The sequence below is a fragment of the Labrus mixtus genome, chromosome 15, assembly GCF_963584025.1.
Source record: "Labrus mixtus chromosome 15, fLabMix1.1, whole genome shotgun sequence".
In the NCBI taxonomy this organism is placed as follows: domain Eukaryota; kingdom Metazoa; phylum Chordata; class Actinopteri; order Labriformes; family Labridae; genus Labrus; species Labrus mixtus.
The window spans coordinates 21,545,371-21,563,032 of record NC_083626.1 but is presented as its reverse complement, the minus strand read 5'-3'; the positions used below and the strand labels follow the sequence as shown (position 1 = coordinate 21,563,032).

At 39.1% G+C, this 17,662-nt stretch overlaps 1 protein-coding gene and 1 long non-coding RNA gene across 2 annotated transcripts in view; both read left to right on the top strand.

Annotated features, from left to right (window-relative positions):
* The window catches only part of LOC132989745 (metabotropic glutamate receptor 4-like), a 177,313-nt gene that overhangs the window by 77,354 nt on the left and 82,297 nt on the right, over nt 1–17,662 (top strand). The gene's annotated exons all lie outside the window — the stretch shown is intronic.
* Nucleotides 1,107–3,346, top strand: LOC132989749 (uncharacterized). The gene is made up of 2 exons (XR_009675939.1): nt 1,107–2,181; nt 2,615–3,346. It is a non-coding gene; the product is annotated as an uncharacterized LOC132989749 (long non-coding RNA).

Here is a 17,662-nt window from a genome sequence, read left to right as displayed (position 1 = left end):
AATGGAAAAATATTTGGTTAAACGTGAGTCATAAATGAACCAATTTTAAGAAAGCTGCAGTTTTTTCAGATTATTTCATGAGAATTTTGTCTTGTTCTGAATTAGACAGCTGACTAGAGACAAGAAATATGGGGAAAGAGAGTGGGGAATGACCGTGAGTCGATCCTGTGACCTGTGCTACGAGGACTGTAGTCTCAGTACAGGCGCCTTTCAACTGAGCCAAATCAGCGCCCCAAAGCAGCAGACTTTACCATTGTTATTGATGCAGTCCCAGCAGTTTGTCTAAGGGATTATTTCTTTAGTGGAAAAAAAAATATAATTCTATTGAAACCAATAAAAACGTTTCCAAGCTGAAAGTTTGTTTTTGAAATTATTGATTTCTTTCATGAGAAGTCTTAAGAATAAGCAGGATATCGGGAAGTGAGAAACTGCTTACATTGCAGAGGTTCAATACCACTATAACAACCTGCTCACTGTGCATTATTCTTTACTTAATCACACTTTAAGAAGGCACTACCTTTCTATTCTGAGTAAAGCCTTTAAATAATACAATCATTTTAAATTTGTTCGTTATTGCCATTTCACAACCGCAGAAATAAAGGCTCCTGATTTTGTTGTCTATTGCTTATTTTGGACCCTGAATAAATGAAATGCCCTCATAGCTTGAACATAAGCATTTGGGCAGAGATGGCAATTAGCTCACAATTATTATTGGCTATTTTGTCACAGGCAAACCAGCACTGAGTGGTTGTAACAGCAGACACATCAAGAAGAGTATTTGATTATTAATAGAATGTAATGTCTTTAGCATGGGCATTAACTGTTTTTTAATTATGGGGTTAATAAACTTACAGTATGTTTGGAAATAGAAGCTAAAAATGACTGTCTTCTAATGAATATCTTTTAAATACACAATGCCTCTCAGTTCATCAGCAGGCACACACTTAAGGACACACTGCTTCCTCTAATGTGTTTTTCTAGTTTTAAAGGACAATGTGAGGCTAAATCTTTGGGAGTTTTTATCTGTTTCAGTTGTGAATTTTACAGAAAGCAGTGCAGAGATTCCAGTGGAATGACTGCAGGAGGTGAATGAGGATTATGGAGGGGAAACCCTGTTGATGAATCAGATGGGCTTATCTACAGACCAAGTATAATACATTCAAATCTGTCTCATGCTTACAAAACAGAATATATGTTTTTAAATCCGGCAAGGAAGACATTTTTGGTGTGCTTGTTTTCGATTCAAATGCAAATTCTGACTCAGAGATATTTGGTAGATCTACTGCTGCATGAATTTGAGAAAATCACATGAAAAAGATGGTGATCCCAGAATGCATGCCAGTAAAATGAAACAAGAAGTCTCAGCTTAGGGTAGGAAAAAACTCTACACATGCCATGAATGTGTCAGTTTCCGAGCCAGCTACCACAAAGGACGGTCAAACACAAAGGCCAACAAAGTGCTACCATGTAATGTGAAGCTTAAAAGCTAACATCTGACTGTCACTCACAAGAGGGATGTTGCTTCCACTTAGCCTGACTGGTGTCAAACTGCAGGCAGTAAACTTTCTATTAGGCTTCAACATCAAATATGACAAAGACATTATGATCACATGTGATGGGCAAACCAACTTTAGCAGAGGTCAACAGCTGCTTAAAGGGATACTTCAAGGAGTTAATATTCCACTTATGTTAAATAGGGGAAGCTGCAAGACACATTCAAATAAGACTGAGAGTCTGCAGCCATGCTACCATCAGGCACATGGTGCACACCAGCATGCTAATCATGTTGATATCTGAGCTTTACTTTGTTTGGTAGCTTTTCTGATCCAGAGAAATGAACTAGCATGCACACAACTAAGACTCGGAAACTGTCCAAATGAATGTGAGTCAGCCCTTGTTAACCTTTTTTACATTTAAAAAAAGAAAATAAATCTGCACTGAAATTTATAAGGATACAAACAATGTCTGAGTTACAAAGTTCTGCTGTTCCACAGTATTTGGCTAAATAAACCTTTAAATACAACGTCCTTATTCCCTGAAATAAAGTTCAGAAGAAGAAGCTGAAACTGATTTGATTTGCTGGTAAGGGAGTTAAGTCCATTTTAAGGGACCGAGAAAATAGTGCCTATGGTCAATATGATTGCTTCTTCATTAAAAAAATCTGTATGCATCATAAATTAGGTATGTCCTTGACCTTAAACTGTTTATTAACTGAATATTGTGCTCACACTTTTAAAGCCTGTGGCAGCTATATGTATTCTGTGTGTATTATTGGCGTACATCGTTGGGAGAATCTTTATGCTGCTGTCATGGCCGGTTCACTGCTACAGGAGATTTTACTCTCAGCGAGACGTTTACCTGGACAAATCAAAGATAGACCTTGTATTTATCACTCTCCTTAATGCACATATTGTAATATCTGTAGTACATTCCTTGATTAAAATACTTTTAATATTGTTTGTTTGTTTGTTTTGATGACGCAATTTACCAAAAAGTCATGATGTAATCTATTACTAGGTTCTATAACATAGACTTAAGTCTAAAAAACACAATATCAGTCAGATTGCAGTCACAGAGATCTATTTAAAATAGATTTAGAGAGCTTCAGCCCTAGACAAAAATGTTACACTATAAATCCACCTATCATCATAACACTTATCACAAATGGGGCCACAGGGGTATGAAGCCAATCACAGCTGTTATATTATATTTGAAAATACATTTTAATCAATAATCCTCAATGACAAAAGGCAAACCGCCAATATACATTTTTCACAGGTGTATATTGCAGTGACTTCTGTTACTTTGAAAGCTATGGCAGGATGGTTCCTGGGAGAATGGTCTGCAGTGAGAATCACTTCTGCACAGAAATCCAACAGTTGTCTAAAAGTAAAGAAAAGTCACAGTTTGTTCTATAGCTGTCAGTAGAAGAAACCTTATTTTATTACCTTCCAGTTTGGTAGAAGCAGAGTGGGAATGAATTGGACTGAAGGTACACAGTAACAGCTGTGCACTGGCACCAGAGCATCCCCCCAGCTTGAGAATTTAATTATACTCCTTATTGAAAATGATGTGATATGGTGTCATTTATCATGTTTTGAAGCTGCTTGTCATCCTCCTCATCTTTATTTTCAGCACTCTAAAACATACCTGCCCTCAGCTCCGGGCATCTGTTGGCATGGCAGCACGCACGCACGCACGCACGCACGCACGCACGCACGCACGCACAACCTTGCTTTTGCACTGGCACTGGAGCAAATGTTTGCTTCAGCAGGGCTCATTAAGTTGAGATGCATGAATATTGTTAGATGCAAATCCCAGCAGAAGTTGATTCTTTGAAGAAAAAGTTGTTAGAAGGTCTTTATTACTTTTTTTTTTTTTGTCTCCACCAACTGGTTTACTTTACTTCTACTTTTTTATTCCTCCTTTCTTGCGCATTAGCAAGGAACATTAGCTCAGCTCCACGTAGCAGTTTCATAAATCAAGTGTTAGAAGTCAAACTGAATTCTGTTTGTCTGCTCTGAGGAGGCAGATAACGCAATATGGTGATCTCTATGGGACTATATTAGTACAATTTGTGTAGCTCTTGTAGGAAATGAATGTCACATTCATCATACTGTTTTTATTTAGCTTAAACCTACTTATACTCTGGCATAAGAAGTAAACAGCAAGGTCAACATCTACACTGTGAGGCTGTACTTGGATTAGATGGTATTCGATTAGATTATATACTTTATTGCCTTTGAGAGTTTATTTGCCTCAGGCAGCAGTGCAAAACAAACATAAAGCTCAGTGTGACTTGATGTTACACAAAAACAGCAACAACATAACTAGTAACCACACAAACATATCAACTGTGTTCTACAGACACAGACAAGAGAGCATTTATAGTCATAAATTAGATTCATGAATATGAACAAAAATGTATAAAATAATAAGCACTTGTGCACATTGTTTTCTTAAGGGGAAAATACTAAAAGCACGCTAACACACTCACAATGACATGACATGACAACATGCGTTTGGTTGGCACGTATAATGTTGACTTGCTGTTTTGAAATTAGCACTTCACGTAAATTCTGACGCTAATGGTGATGAATTCGTTGATGAACTAAAGCACTGGACTAATTGTAATTAAGATGTGATAATATCGCTATATGAAGAGTCAGGGGTCACTAAAGCGATGACAAATCATCCTGAGGTGGGGACATGAGTGTCTGTTACAATTTTCACAACAATCCATCAAACAGTTGTTAAGAGGTTTGAGTCTGGACTGAAGACGTGGATAGAGACATGACTGAAAGTATTTACTAGTCCGAAATTTAGCTTGATGGAGTACGCATCAAATTTAGGAGGCTCAAAGAGAAGTATTGAAACATGCCTGTAGTTTGTGAGGCTTTGTACGGTTTGTAACATTAAACTACAATGTGCTCAAACACATATAAATACATTTGACTTCAATACCTTTTAAAAACTACAAGTAGTTGTCTATATTGAGTCAAAATCATACATGTAAAATTGTGACGCACGTGCATGCTTTTGCTTCGTTTTTATCATCAGATGAAACTGCACAGGTAAATAATTGAGTGACAAAGTTCAATAAACATTATGGATACATATAAGACATACACATAGCTTTTGGTTCTGCAGTTTGTATTGTATTTTGCTTCACAGACTTAATAGTCTTACTTTGCGGTGACAGTAAACAACAAGTCTGCATTCATCTAAAATATTCTGTGGTTGAGAGTCTGTCCAAGAGAATGTGATCTTTTGGATGTAAAGTGTTCTCATCCTTTCTCAGCAGTGCGGCTTTAGCTTTTTAGAGTAAATATTTTCTGATGTAGAAGATAAATGCTTTTCAAGGATTTCATTAAAGCGCTCAGTGTTTACCTGAAATCCCCAAATTACTTCTAAACGTCTAAAGATGTTGGGGGGGGGGGATTCAGGAGAAGTGAAAGAAATTGTATTGCATGTTTTCTATCATTTAGGTTATTGTTTTTTTTTCTTATTATTTTTGTGGTGCCAGAAAAAAAAATCAAATTTTCTTTTAGTACTTTAACTCCTCTCCCGTTTGCCTTTTATACAGACCGTTTGTCACAGTGTTCAGTACTAGCTGCTCACAACCTTCAGTTCAGCTGTGAAAAACTGCAACTCAAAACATGGGAAAACAAAATGTCAAAGACAATCATTCATCTCTGCAGGTCTGGGATGTTTTCTCACCAGTGTCATTGTTGTAACTTTTCCAGGTGTTTGTCTAAAACAAAAGATAAATCGTGCAACTCTTATAAGATCAGACTCTTTTTTTTTTTTCCTTCTTCTTTTCAAAAATACTTTTATACTGTTTTCTACTCAGCAGAAGTTTCACACAGCAGACAACTCGAAAGCCTTCTAGACACAGCGCGCTCTCAAGATGGCAGTCTTCGTATTTCACCGTAGGGCATGGTACAAAAGTTGTTTCACCAAATTAGAGACAATTTCATCACTGTTTACACACCTAGGGCAAAGACAAGGTTTAAAATTCAGAATAAGAAATAAATAGAAATATAGTGACTAGAAGGCTAGTGGGAAAAACGCTGAATATCAAAAGAGGATAAAGCTTTGTCAGACTCCTAAGTGTGAAAAGAAAGCTATCCTCTCTCCTTATTTAAACCTTCATTACACATATGGCTTATTTTGATGCCAGAGTTTAACTTGTATCTGACCACACTTTTGTTGTGGGGCGGCTGTGGCTCAGTTGGTAGAGTCGGATGTCTCTCAACCTGAAGGTCAGGGGTTTGACTTCCTGCAGCCACATGTCTGATGTGTCCTTGTGCAAGGCAATAGATCCCAAGTTGCTCCCGCTGCTTCGTCTGCGGCATATGAATGTGTATGAATGGAATTAGTTACTTCTAATGGTCACTTTACATATCAACCTCTGCCATCAGTGCGCGAATGGATAGGTGTCAGAAGACAAGAAAAGCACTATACAAGCTCATGTCCTTTTACCATTTTGTCATCTTAGCATTGCAAATGTCTCAACTTTTTATTGTGACAGAAGTCGAATAACTTCATCTTTGTTGCAGGAAAAAAAAAAGTCACTCGAGTGGCACTGATGAGTAGACATCCAACACCTGCACGGCGTATAGACAGGGAATGATTTGTTGTCACAGTTTTTGAGCAGCTGCTTCTTTCAGCTGAATTGGCGTCAGTGAAAGCTCAGAAAATAGTATTATATTGTACAATAGCTCTCTCTTTGCTTCACTGTTACTTTTTCTGCTTCATTTTTCTTGTTCTTAGCTGCTTTTTTTTTTTTTTCTTCAGCTGAGTACATTTATTATGAGCATTGCACAGATTGTACGCATATACTGCCAATAAAGCAGATTCTGATTCTGACATGGTGACAAAATTGTCATCTGCAACAAAAATCCTAAATGCAATAATTATCAATTGATGAACGGGAAGAATCCATCAGAAAAGTTTGATGAAGGTTCAGGAATGAAATAAAGTCGAATGACTTGTACCTACACAGATAACCGGCTCATTTCCATAAATTAATGTTCCCCTTAGTGTTATTGATGAGTGTTCAGCAATGTTAAACAAATGTAAGCAGCGCTGAGTTATGATTTGAAATAAATGCTCAGTCATGCATTCCAAGCAAGGGATTTATATTCTCTCCCCTTCAGCAGAAATATCAGCAGAGCTATCGTTTGTTTTTCCTGCCCTCCCCTGTGCACCATTTACCAGCTGGGAGGAGGTAGATCACTTCATCGAAATCAATTAATCAAACAGAAAAGTACAGCTTAATTAAGGAAGACGAAGCCCCTCATCATCATGAGTGTGCATAAACATGACGGCGCTGGAATAGAAAATTAGCCCGGTAACCTTAAACATGTGGGATGAAGAATTTTATATGAAATTGATCCGGGTTTTTTTTCTCTCATCAGAGTCTCACATATGCATCCATCTAGTTCTCTCTCTCTCTCAACATCTCTTCATCCATTCATCATTCAGAGCATGACTGAAAAAGGATTTTTAAGAGAATACTGTATCATGCTTTTAAATGACTCTTTTAATGACCCTGTTTTCAACTCTTTAGCACTTTGATTTGCGTCAAATGTAAAGTGCATTGTGAATATAATGACAATCGCTATTATTACTATTAAATCATTTTAAAGTGGAAAAGTTCAGCATTGAATCCAGGTTGGAGATTTCCTGACGGTATGGTCTGCATTTTCTTGTGGATTGTGCACAAATGTTGCGTCAATATGACCATGTGCAGTAACTCAGAATGTCTTTCTTTAAAGAACTTAACTTAGCAATATGAAACATTTAAACGTATTTACCAGTCGTGGTGTGGCAAACGTTCCGCTCAGCCTTGATGTTATGCTCCATGTGCAGCAAACAGTCTTCAGAGAATTTTAAACTGTGTAACTGGAACAAGCTCTACAATAAGAAAATACATAAAGACACAATTTTTTACAGGCACCCCAAGCACTGTTTTGATTTAAATGTGTTTTGTCTAAAAGGTCTTCATGTTTGGCACAAATTGTCAAACATTTACACTGACACAGAGATTTGTATGGGACAGATTAATATAGGTCTACAGATATATCAGTCAGCTGTACTATCTATCTTTCTATCTCTATTAACAGATATAAGGGCAACTTCATTTTCACCAAGTGTGCCGTGAAGATATAAAAACCCACATTACCGTCACAAATATCATTAAACAAGTTATCTTTTATCAATCAAACACCAGCCAAGAACTTGAAACACACAGTACAACGCAAACACTGGACCAGTCTTTGAAGCTCTATGTAACTAGTGATGGGCAAACTTATAACTCACACGAGGCAATCCACACAGTGCTCAAGCATGTTTGACCCACAAAATCAAGTTTAACCCTTTTCACACATACGGATATCTCCTGAAAAACTCTGGAGATTTGGCTACCCGGAGGGTCTTCAGGCTATATGTGAACGCAAACAGCTGCATTTTTCACGCAGACTTTACCTGGAGTTTCTCCGGCCAGACCACTAGTATTTTTTTCCGCAGAAAGTCCGAGCTAGCTGATGTCTGAACGCGGCAGCATATACTCCGGAGATTTCAACTTGAGCCAATGGGATCCGAGTGACGTTTATATACAGTGACTGCCTAAAGTGTCTGCACGTGACCACTACGATCTCCGTGCACGTTATTAAACGGCTGCATTATGTTTTCTGTTCGTCAGTATGTTGTTCTCCGCTCTTTTGTGGATGCTGTCATTCCATTGGACTACACATAGCATTGATATAAAGGGAAATATTCTCATTATAACGTTGTGTAGCGGACTCTGTTGCTTCGGCCGCTACTTCCGCGTTGTTAATTTACGTCACGTCTTACCTCAGGAAATCCCCCGACCCCCCCCTCCCCTCTGACAGGGAAAGTCCCCCGCCAGTGAGGAGCATAATGTGAACGGCTCAGTCGGGAGAATCTCCGGAGCGGTCCTCCTGTAATTATCTAGATATTATCCGGAGTTCATATGTGAAAACAGCTTTAGTTTGACTGTACCACGCTCAGGTACTGTTCACTTCCTTGGCCCAGGTACGGTTGGAAGAGATGGGCTTCAGCACGGACGCTTATGCACCAGCATAACATAACTGAAAATCACCGCCTTGCGAAATCGAGTGATAAGAGGGAAGTTTCTGACCAAATACGACCCAAAATAAGCCACAAAGTCATTACAGTTGCAGTCATGTTCTCTGAGTTGTTGCTGACTCTAAGACCTCACTTCTTGTAAACAAAGCGTTGAATTATGACTTGATGACATATGTACAATAGGTAACTGTTCTCAGGCCTGGTTGGCTCTGGAGTGAGTGCAGGCCAGCAGGGGAACAGGGAGGGGAAACAATCGTTCACTTCGGCACGGCACGGGGAAACTGTTCCTCATGTGACTGGCCCTTCAAGTCAAAGCTGCCAGCGCCCTGTAGTTGCAGTAAATTGTAAAAACAACCAGAATATTAGTCCCTGGATTAATGCCATTTTTCTCAAATTCAAAACTACTCCGTTTTTTGTTTTCTGTTTTCTGTAGCCTTAAATGTCCACCCACATACATACATACTGTATGTACTCATCCGCTTATCCACTTAGCAAGCTGCCTATAGCCAGTAGGACCAACTGATCCCTCAGACACAGCCTGTAACAGTTTCAACAAGGTGCTGTTTACGATCCACAGGGATTTTGGGGAATGCTGACTCCGGCAGATTCATCAGCACCATACTCACACACATCCTGGTTAACCTTATCAGAGAAGTGCTGTTCTGAAGTCTGGGGACTTCTCAGGCTATAGTCACAGATCTGTCTGAAGACAATACACAATTCAAACACAGGACAACTACTGTCGTACAAAAATGACCTACAGTTTGTGTTGGGTTCAATTTCAGGGGGAAACATTTTAAATTCAAAGTGATTCAGGAAAGTATTCAAAATGCTCAACTTTCTCCTCATCATGACAAACATCACAGCTTACCAACGAGAGGGACTGCTCTGGTGTACTAGATAAGCGGATTGATTGAGAATCATAAGCTCATAGTATATTTGACTTTTCTCTTTTAATAAGTCCGGGTGTTGCGCATTCAATCAGGATAATTATATTCTCAGTGGGAGTCTTTACTCTTTATAAGTCTGCCTCCACTTGCGTCTGACATTTGCTCTACCAGCGTGATGAGCTGCATTAAAATTGGCACAGAGCTTTATTGTGATGGCGGTATGACTTTTACAAGCTTGGACTGTGGCCAGATACTATGTTGCCGCAGCACAAAGATGGAAAAGGTGCTGAAGGTACACACTTGTTTAAGAGGCAAGTTGTGTGTCAGTATTGTATTTGTCACTGATGGTGTTCGACTGACCCCTGGCCTCATAACAAATTTATCACACACATTTCACTGGAATATACCAACTTTGTTTACATATTTTTATTGACATATATGTCTTAGGAAGATCATTTCATTGTTCTGAACAACAAAGGGTTCATCACTCCTTGGAAGGGATCGAAATCCAGGTCTTTGTGTATTTTTACAAACCCGGAAAATAAACAATGTTTGCAGGGTGGTGCAGTGGTTAGCGCTGCTGCCTCACAACAAGGAGGTTCCTGGATCGAATCCCCGTCTGACAGGGCCTCTCTGTGTAGAGTTTGCATGTTCTCCCCGTGCATGCGTTTTTTATTTTCATTATTATCTCTCCGGGTACTCCGGCTTCCTCCCACAGTCCAAAGACATGCTCGTTAGGTTAACTGGTGACTCTAAAATTGTCCCGTAGGTGTGAATGTGAGTGTGGCTGGTTGTCTGTCTCTATATGTCAACCCCCGAACAGGAAAAGCGGTAAAGAAAATGGATGGATGGATGGATGGATGGACGGATGGATAAGAGGGACAAGATTAATCTGCCAGAGAACATAAAACATAAACATGAAGATTTGTCTTGTTCTAAGGCGATAATGTTAAGGATTAATTAGTGTTGTAAAGACCACACTTACTGAGATCAAGACATACCTTGGTCTTGGGACCAAGACCGATTTCGAGTTCTACAACCCTAGACTTAAGTTTCGAGTATTAGCAGTAAAATATACTATATATTATAAACTAATCACCAAACATTTCATTTTAATAGTCATATGCAGCCAAGTGGAATTGCTTGGAGAATTCATATGACATTGAAACATATCAGTGTAAATAAGAATGCCCAGAAGTGGTAATATAGACAGTGGTATATACATAAAGTGACAATACATAAGTTACATAAGCCAGTGAAACAGCAGTTGCATAGCAAATACTGGAAATAAGATGCAACAAATGCTACTTAACCAAATCTCCATACCATCAATCACTTCGATCTCAGGACTTTGAGCTTAAAATGCCTTTCCATGCACTTTGTACAGAGCTCTCTCTGACTACCTAATGGACTTCCTGATAGTAAAGGTCCTGCCATTTTCCTCTGACCTCTGCATAATGATGGAGTCTGGCAAAGTGGACTCAGGGATAACTGGATGTTTTCACTTTATCATAATCTTCTCTTTATGAACTTTAATTTTAGCACATAAATAATGTCCAAACTTTAATCCCCTAAGGATGGTTGTTCCTGAAATCCAATGCATATTTAAAGGCTTCTCTTGATGTCTATTTAATGTGAACTGTCGTGTATAAGTCGATGTGCCCAATATAGAGGAAAGTATGGAGGAGTGATACACACTGCATGTGGGATTCTTTGCAGCAGGGGATATTATAGCATATATTGTATCATTTAATCTACCCGCAGTACTCGTTTATAACAGGATCTGTCACTCAGATAACTACACTGATACCATATCAAAAGGAAATGAATGCATGCTCTTCATTTCATCTGCCCCCGGGATGTTCCTATCTATAAATTTGCTGGGAGACCTTATGTTTCATAGAGTGGTGGAAAAAAATGAAGATCACAGTCACAGGGGGTGTTACCAGAAGAGTTCAGATAACAGCAACAGCTACTCAGGAAAGTCTTCGAGTCGGCAAGTTGCTGAAATTTAAATCTCTCGTAGAGCCGAGATCTAAACCCTTCAGACGGCAGTGCAGAGGCCCTGCTACTCCCATCGTTTAGAGGTTGTCAAATTCACATGATTCTCCCCTGGGAAGTCCCATTAGCTCGGTTATGCTCGGGATATGTGGCTTAGGAAACAAATGTCCTGGAGCCTGGTTTGACACTGTGTAGCTTTGATCCCACAGCCAGTCTGCGTAGCCCTTGGTGCTGCTGTGTGAAGTCGAAGTCCCGCATAGAGTAACTGTAAGGCCTTGGCTCTAGGAATGTATCCCACAATGCCCTGTGGCTCAATACTGCTCCAGCAAAAGCAGAATCTTTAAAGGACATCCAGGATAACAAACTAATCCGTCCCCGAACTTTATGGCTTGGATATTTGTAACTTTCAGAGCACACACATATAGAGAGGTGAGGAACAATTCTTCTCTGGGACACCGGTTCATTATCAAAAATGACTTTTACAGCTTCGTCTAGACCTCATTCGTATCTGGGATCATTGTAGTGACAAAAGTGTTGTATAACTTCAGTAATTTTGGCAATTTGGCATTTCTATCATTGGCCCTCTTAATCAAAATTAACCTGTTTCTTGGTATGACTTTTCATATTCTACAATAATTTGGAATAGACTAGAATTTGGCACATACCTTTAGCAGTTGGAAACTTTTTGAATTGAACATATACAGTATAATCAACTCCCATTTAAACTCACAGTGTGTGAGTAGCAGAACAGTCACTGGTGTCACCTTTACTTGGCTGTCTATATTGTCCAAATATTTTAGTTAGTTTTATGGATAAGTCCTGTGAAGGATGTTCTTGTAAAGTACATGTAGAAGAACATACTTCTCAATCCCTCCTATAACAGACATTCATTATTCTTCAATACATCAAGTGATCCTACATACAACCCCTACAATGTACAGTCACACATTTAGAGACTGTGTGGTTGCTGCAATGTTCTCTTAGCGTGACTGGTTCATGCAAAGACAGAAATATGAAGAATTACCAACTGGAAAAAAAAGGCCTCCTCTCCTTGGTTTCATTAAAACACGATGCAACACTCACATTAGAATCCTCAAATATTACCATCACATTCAAATTGTCTCTTTCCCTTGTTTTCTCTTTTTATGTAACACTTTAGGATCACTCGGAGGCGGCTTTCAGCAGTTTGCTCATTTAACAAACATGCGCATGTTCTATTGTAGTCTTCTGTGTTGTAATTACAGCTTTTGTCACTTGTGTTTGTTCACCTAAATGGAATGAATGACAGACTGCATAAGTGATAAAAAAAGTGCTAGAAAGTCATGGTTAAAAAGACAGCACAATGCAGCTAAGTGAGCTCCATTTTTGTTTAAATGTTAGCTCTACTTTTTTCTCCTCCTCCACTAATGGCTCCCAAACAACTATCTCAAAGTGCTGCAGTTAAATACGCTGAACCAGAGAGGACCTGCTTAATCATTTAGGAAAAAAGAAGAGCACTTTCTTGTTGGTAGGAATAATAATGAAGTGCAAAACCCTCTCGCAGTTTTTTTTATTTTTTCCGGGGAGTGTCTAATGAGAGAGGTGCCCTACTTTAACGAAGAGTCTATCTTTTGCAGCGCACACAAAAATCCAGACAAGACAAATATAGATAACATAATTAAACCAAACAATGTGGAAAGAAAAATGGCTCAGTAAGACAAGGAGCTCAAAAAACGGTGAAGAGGATACTGAACAGCAAAGCCCGGGAGATACTGAAGACGTACAGTTGGGAGGATTGCTGGGTGATGGGGGATTGTTATTTCTGTGGTCTGACGCTAACAGGGATGCTCTGAGGGATTAAAACGTGGGTTTGACGTACAGAATATTTCATCTTCCAAAATGTTAATGTTCACTTCTGTAATTAGACTTCTTTAAATACAGTCAAATATTTCTGTGTGCGAGTGTGAGTCAGAGTACTGTTGACATTTTACTGTGACAGATACAGACAGCATTCAGCAAACACTCACTAATGAAGTGGATAAGTTCTGAGCTGTAAAAAAAAAAAAGAAGCTGTTTATTAATGGTTATTTCATTTGGGTTTAGGCACTCAACTCACCACACAAAAAAATCATTTCCAATACTATTTTATAAACATATTATAATATCAGTAAAATAGTACTTTCAGTATAATAGTCAGTATTATAGACGTCATTAGTTACATTAGACTAGGGCTGGGAATCTTTGGGTGTCACACGATTCGATTAGATTAGATTTTGATTCTTGGGGTCATGATTCGATTCTATTTTGGATTCAAAATAATGCTAGATCCATGGATTCAAAGTCTATTTTTGAATGAGTACATACTCAAGGTTATAATCCAGTCATTAGTGAGACTGGCTGAATTTCTAGCTGCTCCATTTGGCATTCTACTGAGTTAAAGAGCTAGCCTTAGCACTTACAGTAGCAGAGGGACTGATTAGCCAAACTAAACGATTTTTGGATGTTATGAATCCATTTAAAATCTCAGAAGACAAGGATATCGATTTTTACATGAAACATTTTTTTTTCCCACCTCTACATTAGACTTACATGTATTTTATCCTTTCTCCTTTATTTGTTTGCCCGCTTCCATCTCTCTCTTCTGTCTCTCACTCTTTCTCACATTTTCAGCCCTTACAGTCCCAGCAGATGGCGGCCCACCAATGAGTCTGGTTCTGCCTGTGAAAGGGAAGCCTCTTTTTTGTTGGGCTGCCACCATGAGCAAGCATGATGCAACAGTGCTTGCTCATGGTGGATGTATGTTGGGCCTCATTGAGTAACATCACAAACAGCATGGTTTAGCGCTGCTGTTCTTGTAAAGCCTTCAAAGATAACTTTTACCATTTTGCACTTTATTTATAAAAAAAGTTGATTGATAGATTATTTTCTATTGCAGCACAATTAGAATGTATGTAACAATTAGTTTGTAGAATGGTATTCTGATACTGACTGAGTAACAGGTTACAGTGAACACCTGTAAGCTCCACGACCTTGATCAGTGCCATTTTGTAGCAGGTGCCATCACTGCTGTTATTAATAGAATAAGTGCTGACTGCACTCCAGCAAGTCGTCTATGTCGGAGGCATTCAGAGGCTCCGATCGCTGCAGACTAATGGCTTTCATTTGGATGTGACGGCTTGGTATTTGCAGGTCCCTCTTGAATTGATGGATTGCATAATTTGGAGTCATTTGTTTACCGAGCCCTGTCTTGTGTGAGCTATTTCGCCTCCGTAGAACTGTAAATAACAGAACAGGAATTGGATGTGATTAATAGAGCGGGTTATAATGTTACAGCTGATTCCTGCAAAATTATACTTGTGTGGGCTTGGTTTTCTCCCTGAACTCAGATATTTTTTCAGTAATAAATGTCGGTGTTATTTCTGCATAAAGGCAGGTTAATTTAAGGACCTGATATAAATGTGAACATCAGATGTGAACGGAGGCTTTACCTTCATATTCTAGCTTTGTGAGCTGAATCTGCTTGTTCCACATCGGTGTCCTGTGCTGCTGACGTCTCGACTCACACCCAGGGCTGTAGCTGTACTGAGATAGAATCAAAGAACCTTGCATGGCGGTCTCCACACAGATGATAAGCTAATCAAATCCCCTGCCCAAAGTAGTCCAGAGGGAGTTTGTATATGATGGCAATCTGTGAGCATCTCTAGCAGAGCCAAGGAGCCTCATCTGATGCCTGATCAAAGGATCCAAACTGAGCCGCTGTAGGGAGGTAAAGGGGCTCTAAAAACTACAAGACTCAAACTCGCCACTCAACTGTGGTGAAAAGACAGAAACATAAGAAACAACCTTCAGTATATATATTATGTTGGTCATTTAGCATGAAAGTGTACATAAAGCCCAACATTATCCGTTTCCTGTTTAGTTACTAACAACAATCTTTACTCCCACACAGAGACTACCATACATTTTTCAATATTTAACAATGAAAGAGCAGACAAGTCAGGTATTATGGGCAGACACCAATGACTGCTAATTAATGCTGATAAATAAATAAGATAAAATTAAAATTTCACTCAACAAAAAGCTGCAGCACAGACTTCTTTGACTTTCGTTTTGGTACAATTCATTGCACAGCAAGCAGCATTAGTTGCCCCATAAGAGCATGAAAAATCCCCCAAAGGACCATCGACAAAAACACAAGATGTCAAGTTTAGTTGAGGTGACACCCAGCAAACAGCTGGCAGCTGTCATACAAAGCAGCGTTGTCACTAATTTGGCAAACTTTAAGCTTTTAGTTTATCCAAACAAGCGAGTTTTTAAAACATGTAGTACCCCTGTAGATCTCATGAAAGGGTTTTGGATAAAGCTTTAGGAAATGTTTATTTTCTGATTTGAAGTCAGCCATTTTTACATGGGGCTTTAAAGGACTGGCTCACTTTTGGTGCCTGCCTCAAGTGGCCATTTGAGGAACTACAGTTTTACGCACTCACCCTCATTTTCCAGCCACACAGGTTGCTGCTTTTTTCTGTGAACTTATATTTAAAAAAAAGCCACCAGAAATGTATCCTCTAACTGTTTTCCATAAGTATTGGCATCATTCTATTCATTTCATGGGCCAAAGGTTTTTTCTTTTCATCCATGTGAAGCAAAATCTTTGGAGGCTAAATGTCAAAAAGCACTTCCACACCGCCTGCAGTCGCACAAAGAACAGAAACCCATAAGCCAGACTAATGTGTTTTTTATGTACGTCCTTCATGTCGAGGTAATCAACAGGATCCGGCTTTATGGGAGGAAAGAGACGCATCAGATGACAGAGACCAGAGTCAAGTAAAGGCTGGCGACATGACTGAGAGCACTGACACAAGCCCAACATGCTATGGGCCTTTCCCTGGACAGCTGTTTTTTTTTCATTTTGCCTTTGATTGAACTCTTTCATGCTGGCTTCATAAAGCCCCCTGGCTGTATGCTCAAAAGACATATGGCATGAATTTGCAAATTAATAAGAAATTTGTAAAATGACAAACTGAATACTACACATCTGTTTTGGCCACAAGCACACAGATGTTGTGATGGTGACAAATAAAGCGATTTAAAAAAAAAAAATTCAAGACAAATGTTCAAGCAGAGTTTAATCTTTATCCGTTCGTGTTTAATTAGTAGGCCATTAGGTTTGGAAAATAATTAAATGATAGTCACTATTAAAGTGACTCTGATTAACACATGTTCTCTACAAGAGGGGGTAAATAACTTCACAGATTGCTGCAGAAACATACAGCATGGTAATATAACAACAATGCAGATATGGGATGATTAATTACAGCTAGAATAAATTATCAATCAAACAGCAACAATGGTGCCAAATACATAACAGTGTTTAATGTTGGAGGGCAACGATAAAATAGATCCCGTTGTGCTGAGAGGAGGAGATGTTGCCAAAGTGAGATAAAGCCAAAAATGACACAGCGCTGATTGGCAACGATGAGTGCTAGCATGGCTAAACACAGCAGGTACAGAATGTGTGATGATATCGTCTTATTGATACTCCTGAGGTCACATCTGACATGTACAAGTGCCAAAGCGCTATAAAGTGCAATAAAGGCAAAACAAAAATGGTGTCCTTGCAGCCATGTGATAAGAGCCAGATGGATGTGTACAAAAAAGGTTGAAAGTTTCAGAGCATATAAATACTGCTGATGCAATCAAACGCAATAAATGTTTGCTTTCTTTCTTTGCGTTGCTTTCTTTTGTCACAGTTCAAAAAGCAAAAGTGAAAGCATGAAAAAAAAGCCATTTTTATACCAAAATACCACATGTGCGAGAAGATCTCACTCTCTTTCTCTTATATTTGTTTCGGCATGTCGACCTCTTCGTGATGATGAACAACAGCCATTATGAGTGGCATGTTGCATTTCTTGCCATTTGTCGCGAGCAGGGTGCTGCTTCCACGCTGTGACACATCGCTGCCGCACAGCGCAGAACGTAATGTATTACTGCAACCCAGCAGCCTCTTGTTACAGCTGAAATTTATGGAGCCATGTGAATAATTAAAGAGGAGTGTTTGTTCTGCAGTGTTCAGGAGCATGTGGAGAGTCGGAATCGCAGCATGATTTCATTGACTTTCAAGGAATGTAATCACTGTTATGTCTTGGTGGCTTGCTTTGGGCAGATGAGTGAAATGT